Source organism: Neopsephotus bourkii, unplaced genomic scaffold, assembly GCF_033783945.1.
Source record: "Neopsephotus bourkii isolate Nb327-2 ecotype Australia unplaced genomic scaffold, CSIRO-AGI_Nbou_v1 NB_1831, whole genome shotgun sequence".
Taxonomy (NCBI): Eukaryota; Metazoa; Chordata; class Aves; order Psittaciformes; family Psittacidae; genus Neopsephotus; species Neopsephotus bourkii.
Window position 1 is genome coordinate 144402 of NW_026902304.1, and position 8440 is coordinate 152841.

Below are 8440 nucleotides of genomic sequence, written 5' to 3' on the forward strand. Positions count from 1 at the left end.
TCATGATGATTCTTCAGAACTTCAGTGAAACTGTAAGTTCCTGTTACTGTTTGACCTAAGTATATGGCATAGATACTTGCATGGCACAGCTTAAGTGGACTTCTCAATGCATAGATTACTGGAAATGCACATGTTCCAACACTGGAAGAGAAAAAACAAGTAACCTTGTTTAATACCTTCTGAAACAACCTTGAGAAATGAACCTTAGATAAAAGTCTTTTACTTAATTACTATTCTATGAATTGCAGTTACTGAAATTGTTTTATTAAACCGTGTTTTCACTGATGGCTTACTTTGACAAATGGAATTCCTGTAGCATTTTCCACTTACATCTGAGCAGTCTTGCTTTGAGGGCTGCAGCTTGTATACTGCAATTGTCTACAGGGCTAGTGTAAGGTAACGATGCTGTTTTTCATGGGCATTTTTGCACAGAAACATCTTGTGAAGGCATTTTTGAAGAGTACATGTCAATGTCAGAGCTTCACCCAACAGAAATGTAGCTCTGTTCCTTCCTGATTTCCCTTCAAAAGATTCCCCTCCAAAACAGAAAAGACTTCTAAGTTAATTGATATTTTTTCATTTGTGGAAATACAAGGTGCTTTTTCTCACTCCATTAAAAAGCATTGTAGACTGTTACACACATCCAGTTCAGTGTTTCTTTTCAACTATTTCCTCTCTGCTACTAAAGCACTTTGCCAGATACCACATATTTCAGGATAAAGAAGAACACCTTAAGGAAGAACACCTTTAAAGTCTTTAAGAAAATGAAAGAAAAAGACAGAGACTATGAATCAAGCTAATATTTTCCAGAGAAACTGGGAGGTGCAGAAAGTCAGCTGCATGTGGTAAAGATATGAAAGAATTTCTTTTATTTTAAGGTTCAAAACTAGAGCAGGGATTTTTTTGTACCAATGAAAATATGGATTTCCACTAAAAATAACTCTCCTGCAGGTATATGGATGAGAGTGTCTAAAACCTAGTATTTTCAGTGCTTAAACAAAAATTGAATTTTTCAAATCTAATGCTCCAGTGACAGAAAACATCTGTGAAAACCTTCAATCCCCTCTGCTCAGCACAGAAACACAATGCTGGTTGGTTACATAGTCTCCTGGTGAAGGGCTTCACACTATGTCGTGTACAACAACTCAGAAGATATAGCCTAAACCGTATTTTACAGTGTTTTCCCGCCTTAGATTCTCAGACAACCTCCTATTATGCCTATCATCTTTTTGTCTCATTAAGCAGGTAAGACAAGGAAGGAATTATTTTAAAACCATTAGTTTCATTTAAAAAATGTTAGCTTACTTCAAAATAGGGCAGCAAGTTCAGCATACCGATGAAACATACTGGATGCTCATTGCAAAGTACCATTTTATCTGAATCCCAAGCACACACATCCATTTAAGAATCATGTTTCATGCGGGACTTTCTGCCTCAGCCGTGCAGTGTGCTGCTCTGCCACCCACTGGCCTTTTTGTTCCTGACAGAGAGTGCAGGGGAAGAACAAAACCCTGTTTTCCTACAGACATGAAAATGGTTATTTGAACAGACCCACCTCAACTATCTTCACAGCAAATGAAGCATCACTAGAACATAGTAACTGTACTTTTCCAAAACAAAGAAGGATGTCTAAACAAGCATTGCTCAAGAACTGGGACAGACTCCATCCAGAGCTCAGCCTAGCTGGATCACATCTCCCCTGGGTATCACAGAGCTGCTGAACTTTCCACATATTTTGGACTCATATTTAAGAGATGAGTGTCTTCCACTGGCATGAAAAAGGAGGCATGAATGACCCATGTCTTGGAAAGTTAAGCCTATTATTTAGATATTTAACTGTGGATTGACTTCATAGGGCCTAAAGTGAGGCTACATTTGCTAAAACCAAAATTTAGAAGGGAGAGAGGCCTTGGATTCTACTCACCTGTCTGTAAGAGTTAATAGCAAATGTGGAAAAAAGAATTACCAGCAAGGTAATTCTCGTGACCTTTGCAATTTCTGTGTTGATGTTTTAGGGTTAAGTTTTGCATGCTGCAGACCATCTTTTCTTGTCCATGGGAGCACTAGCATTGAGTAGCAAAGCCATTTTTGTATTTCCAGCTCTTCACAAGTTATTTTTATGTTCTGAAAATTAAAATGAGTTCTGAAACAGAACTGTCACACCCTTGAATTGTTTTGGAAAGCTTCTGTAGTTTTACATAAAAATGGAAAATATTTTCCCCAGTATTAAAGCAATTAACAGATTCACAGTTTCTATTTTAACCTGAAAAAGAACAGAATTTTAATTGCTTTTGATTTACTATAAGGTATAAATATGTTACCCCATATTTCCATGCTCACATGAAAGCACAGCTTTTTAGGAGGGACATTCAATAATCTGCAATGATTAACAAAAGCCCTTTCTGTGCCAAACATCCAGATAACCCATGGACATCAGATGCTCATCTTCCCTTACCATTTAAGCAAGAGTGCTCACTCCTGAATTCACGTTCTGATTATTATATGAGCAGTACTATCAAATAGCACCAAAAATATTGCTTCCCTTGACTTGTTAGGTAACCTGTCCTTTGAAAATACTCTTCCAAAGTACGTCCCACCACATATGGCTTATAATTCCATTCTGCTTTCATTAGTGAAGAATGGTAAGTCTTAGCATGCAGTCACCAAGCCAACTCGACAGTCTGGTATATCCCCTTTTATGAGAGGGTAGAATAATTATTGTTTCCATACTCACCAAACTGACCCTTATTTTAAGTGGTTTAAATTCTCCAAGGCTAACAGATAACTCTGTGTTTCCCTATTGGAATAAGGAAAAGCATGTTCCTTTTAATGATGGTCACATTAGATATTCTCTCACTCACTGTGTTACTTGGAAGCAATTACCTTGAATCAGCTTCCATGAGGTAGAGGGGAAAAAGAAGAAAAAGATGAAGATGTTGCCACACTTTGATACTATGAACAGAGTATTCATAAACACAGAAAAAGGAGGTGGAGAAAAAAACCTCCATGTCAGATTTTCAGCTAAAACACATTAGCAATGATGAGATCCAAGAAGCAGCTTCAATTACCACCAGCTGGGGGACTTTCGTGAATGGAGTATCCTTGCACATTAGCTAGAGGCACCCACTCAAGTGTCAGGACCTACAGCTGTGAACTGTCAAATCACAGGAGAGGGAAGAGGACACCTGTACACCCTCCTATCATGCAGTGTCAGTGATTAGAGCAGTGATTCAGAATGAGATTATCTTAGTTTCTGAAATATTATTCAGTATGGAGGCCCTGCAGCTAATGTCTACCAAAGCATGATACGTATCATAGGGCACAACTGGTATTCAATATGCAAAAGCAGAGCTCTGCTAACACATCTGAGGAAAAGGTAAAATACTGAAAAGTCCAGTGATTTGACCACAACAAACCAGAATGAGGGAGAAAATATGTCGTGACATTACCAGAAACAGATCAGCAGAGATGTGTATTTATCTTCACTGACATCTGCTCCCAAGCAGTACCCTTATTAGCTCATTTGTATTCAGTAATTATCTTACCGTTGTTTAGCTAGAATTTATGCAAATCAGGGTAGAGGAGATATAAAATTTCACTGGATGCTAATTAAGTCGCACAGGATTTACTTCATGGGAATTTTGCGGAAGGAACACAATCAGATTCACTGGTTTTGGTGCTAATCACCTGTGCTGAACTGCTTGAGCTGAAGACAAGCACTCAAGTGCAAAATACAGTATTTTACATTATCTTTTAGATCAAGTATTCATCAGAATAAAATACTGTGTTTCGTTATTATACTTTTAATATAGCCCAGTACACTTTATTAGCTAACACTTTTGTTTGAGAGAATGCTCTAGTTGTACCAACACTGGGAGAAGCCTAGCCTCAGCTAGGGTTTCTGATCCCTGTTTTGCCCTGTCTTGGTTCTCAGACAAGTCAGGAAATGGTGCTAGCTGACTGGGCTCCCACTCAGTTACCCACGAACATTTTCTCTTCATGTCTGAAGTAAAAGCATATCCTCTTGTAATCTGATATAGGTGGGGATGTCCCTGCTCATTATGGGGGATTGGACTAGATGATCTTTGACTGTCCCTTCCAACCCAAAATATTTTGTGATTCTGGCCAGTGTTAAGAATGAGTGATGTCAGCTCATAATCACAGATGTGGTTTCAGCATATGTTAAGCATTCATATTTCCAGTTCAGCAAAAAGAACAATTACAGGACTTTACACAATGAGAGGGACAGAGCTAAAACAATAGGACCACCATCTAAGGCAACAGGCAGAAGGATTTTCTCGTTGCAAACAGGCATTAGAGAAATATTTGGCAAGCTGTGGCAGCAAAAAATCAAGGGGAAGAAGCCAGCAGACAGAAGGAAACAGTTTGGTCCAAGAAGAAGGAAAGAGTGCTTCCTAGGGAACAGAACCATGTGGGTGTAGTGAACCACCTACTAATGTTTGTTCCTTCTGTGTTGGAGGGGCTTTTGTTTGATCTAGACCCTCAGTTCATAGCTGTTCCCCTGTCTCCATCTATGACTGATCACACTTGTATAGATGTTGAGCTCCAAAGTGTCTGTAGAAGAGGAAAAGAACTGAGTTTCAGCATTTCTGTGCTCTCCAGACTGAATCCACTCATGCTTTCACTTGTCTATACTTGTACAATCAATTTTTCTTTATAGTTCATGTTATCAGCATCTTGAGAAAGGAGCTATCGGGATGTTTTTTAACAAGCACCATGCCTGCCCATATCACCATGACAATAATTATAGTTCTGGACTGCTTTTTGTGGATTGTGTGTCTCAGGCAAAAGTGAAAAGAAATAAATTAGAGGTATTATAGTAGCCATGATCATGATTTTGAATGAAGCTGTTGTGTGCAGTAATTTAGATTTATATTTTTTAAAAATAGCTGTCAAAGTTGTATGTCAATCTGTTAGCACAATGTTTAATTTATCTTTCTCCTCAGCAAGGTTGCCTGGAAACAGGGAAATAGTCTGAGAAATCCCTTTGTGAAAGTGTGGTATCGCTTGAGAAATCAATATGACCACTTTATGACTGCTATTTTTATTGAAAGATTTAGAACCCCTAAAATAAAAAAAAAAAACAACAAAAAAAGCAGTCCCCCCCAAAAACCTACCCCCCCAAGACATCCCCCTCCAAAAAAAAAAAAACCCAAACCAAAAAATCCCAAGCAACCATAACCCCCCCCCCCCCAACCCACAACAGACAGCTTTTAGTAATTTTAAATACACCTGATACAACTAGCAACTTGGAAGCAGGACTTTGTTCAGCACACAGCAATCATTTCTAACCACAGGCCACGAAATTGCAGCATAAAGCACAGTAAAAGCATGGGAGTATCTATACTTACAGTGTCTGTGACTGGCAGATGAACAGAAGTCTTATGGCCAGAGTGGCTCATTCAAACGATGGTACTGAACAGACATCCATCTACGTCTGCTGTCAACTCATATATCGTTCCATGCTGTGTGTGGCTGAGAAGGGCAAGGAGGCAAAGACACACAGCAACAGAGAGATGACTTGCTTAGTTATATTAACTCTTCAAGGGGAGAAATGATCATGCAAGATTTTTCAGAAATACATCTCCATGCTGCAAGTCTCTCATCTGCCTGTGGTGACCTCTCTGCTGATGAATAACGGCCTTTAGGGAACACTTACAAAATATAATCATCAGCCACTGCTAAGAGCTTTTTGAACAGCTAGGTTGCAGGATTTCTTCTAATGCAGGCAATTTATCAAAGCTCTTGATTTTTTTTTCTTTATTGGGTTATACAGAGGTTTAAGAACCCAATACATCCTTAACTGTATGAAAAAAAACCATCATCAAGTTACTCTCCTGAAGTTCTTGGAACACATGTATGAGTTTAAATGGACTGCTTGCTCAGGCTCCATCATTCTTTGCCTGCTGCATCTTGCTACAGGTTTTGCAGACCTAAAGGTGATCCTGACCCTTGCACTACCTCTCCCCCTCCCTCCTGTGGTTGTGCTCTTCTGTCTTCCACATTTCTCAGCATCTTGCCTATGTAGACACCAGATAAGCATAAAAATTGCTGAACTATGAGTATGCTGAATACTAAGCCATGAATGCAATAAGCAGAGGTGGCTGGAAAAGGTTTCAGTGGTGTCAGTTGCAACACTGTGCAGTCAGGACTTCAGGCAGATGAAGGCAGAGCAAAAAAAAAAAAAAAAAAAAAAAAAGAGTAGAAGATGGTGCCTGCTGGAAGAGCAGGGTGAACAGTTTATACCGAATAATTAATATGATGCACTTCACCATTCTCATTCTTTACAGACAGCCTGTCAGCAGGCTTATGATTTTCCCACTGATTTTTTTTCAGGGTAAAAAATATCTAGGTTGATTTCTACCAGTGGTATTTGTTATCAGAGGGGGCAGAGTGAGCATTCAGAATGCAGACTCATAAGTCGCACTGGTTGCTTTTGGCTGTATAAACATGTCTTTCTTCAGTCACCTTACCTGGATAGTGGCATTCTTCAAAACTTGGTCTTGTTACAGTTGAATTTACTCCAGGATCCCTGTTGACTTGCATGATATGAAAAAATATCCTGCAGTCATATGTTCAAATCAACTCAGTGCAGCATGGGTACTCACACTGAAAATAAAAACAAATAAACAAATAAAAACTGCTCCACATGCATGAATTTTCCTGTTCAAAAGGTCTTATACCTGGAGGGCATGACAATAAAATGTATAGGTCAATTCCTGTTCTTTGTTAGATCTTAGTAAGAGGAGTGTAATTCACTTGTTGACAAAAGTCATTCTACATTGATATATTTAACAGCAAAATTTGACACAAGGCAGGAAGGCCAAGAGCTCGTATCAAGCAACCTTCTGAGTTTTGTGGCCTTCAGCTAGAGCTAGGATGACTCAAATAATGTAATATGCAGTTCCAATAACCCTACAGGGATGCTGTTCAAGTAAAATGTAAATTATGGTGAACTTACGCATCCCTGGAGATTTACTCAAAGAGAATACAGAGATGATTGCCTTTGGGATGAATGAAGGCTGCAGTACTCACTGTGCTATACCCACATTAGCTTCTGTGAGCAAGACATGAAGAATGATGGCCACAGAAAGCAGAGAATTGTTCTCAGGAGGGTTCCAAAAGAGCTGCTCCACGGGTGAACGCTCATCAGAGAAGCTGGGGTATCTCCAGGGCAACTTGTTTCTATGACACTGCTGACAGAAGCATAAAGTATTGATCCGTACAACCCTATAGATGTAGGCCTTGGATTTCAGCAGTCTTTCAGTATAGTCTTCCACTGTACACTTCTGTAGTACTGTTTTCAAGAGCAGTTAATTCAGGGAGAAAATACAGCAGCTCTGTGGTCACCAGCACATGCACTCAGATGTGTGTGGCCTCTGCTACCTGTGCATATATTCACATGCTAGGGTATCTAGGCAGATGGGAAAGTTTTAAGCATAGGCAGGACAAGAAACAGTTATCAAGACATTGTTATCAAGACTCAAAACACATGGATTAATTTTTTTTCTTTTTGCATGTTTTTGTTGTTGTTGTTTCCCTCCCCCCCCCGCCCCCCCCACAAAATAACCTTAACGGTATTTGATTTACAATTTACCAATGTGGGGATCACTCTCGTCCTGTTTCTTAAAAATGTGTAATAGAAATGCTAGTACTTCAGGATGTTGTGGTCTGGGAACATGGGAATTAATAGGCTCAGTCACCTGAGTTCTACCTCACCCCTAACCAGCTAGCACCTCCTGGGAACACTCTTTATAGTCTATTTGTTGCTAAAGGCTGTGGTGAGGGTGTGCTGTAGTTTTACTCCCTGACAGCTCAATTTACTCCACCAGAGGGTTACACTTGGAAACTGAGAAGTGCTAATGTACTCTCTTCCCTTATCTGAGACAGAGACAAGCAAAGTGGTCACAAAACGGAGCATTTTTCTCTGCACTGCCTTGTCTTTGTTGTGGTCCTTAAGAAGACTGTGGTCCACAAAAGGGGCATTTCAAAGGGGCACTCTAACTGTTGAAGCAGAAGTCTTTATTCAGAGGGATCTTTAATTAGCAGCTGTAAAGAAACGCTTGTGTGGGAAGTTGCATAAGATACACTCAAGGTTACGATACTAAAAGCAAGTGTGGAACTTGAACAGTACGGCAAGATAAAGGAAAAGGGATATGAATAGGAAATTACAGATGAGTTTTCAAGATGGCTTGGTTGTGTCATTCACTGAAACTGATCTTTGTGCAGCCTGCATAAGTTTTCTAGCCCAGGCATTGTAAGGCACACTAACATGAAATTCTTTTCTGGTCTGTCTTGTATTTGCAGGTGTTTGTTAAGTAGCACAACAGATGTTTTGCTAATGGCTAAGTATTCCCAAACTCTAATAGCAATATTAATTTCAGAATTTATAATTTGCTAAGTCTGTAGCTCAGATGAT

The 8440-nt window shown here is 39.5% G+C and overlaps 1 long non-coding RNA gene across 2 annotated transcripts; it reads right to left on the reverse strand.

Moving 5' to 3' along the window:
* Window positions 1–4167: 4167 nt before the first annotated feature.
* On the reverse strand, window positions 4168–7937 carry LOC133207210 (uncharacterized). Of its 2 annotated transcripts, none has more exons than XR_009723987.1 (4): window positions 7071–7937; window positions 6495–6630; window positions 5373–5496; window positions 4168–4575 (listed from the first exon to the last, which is right to left on the reverse strand). It is a non-coding gene; the product is annotated as an uncharacterized LOC133207210 (long non-coding RNA). The 2 variants fall into 2 exon arrangements; XR_009723986.1 differs by having other exon boundaries at window positions 7057–7937.
* Window positions 7938–8440: the final 503 nt, after the last annotated feature.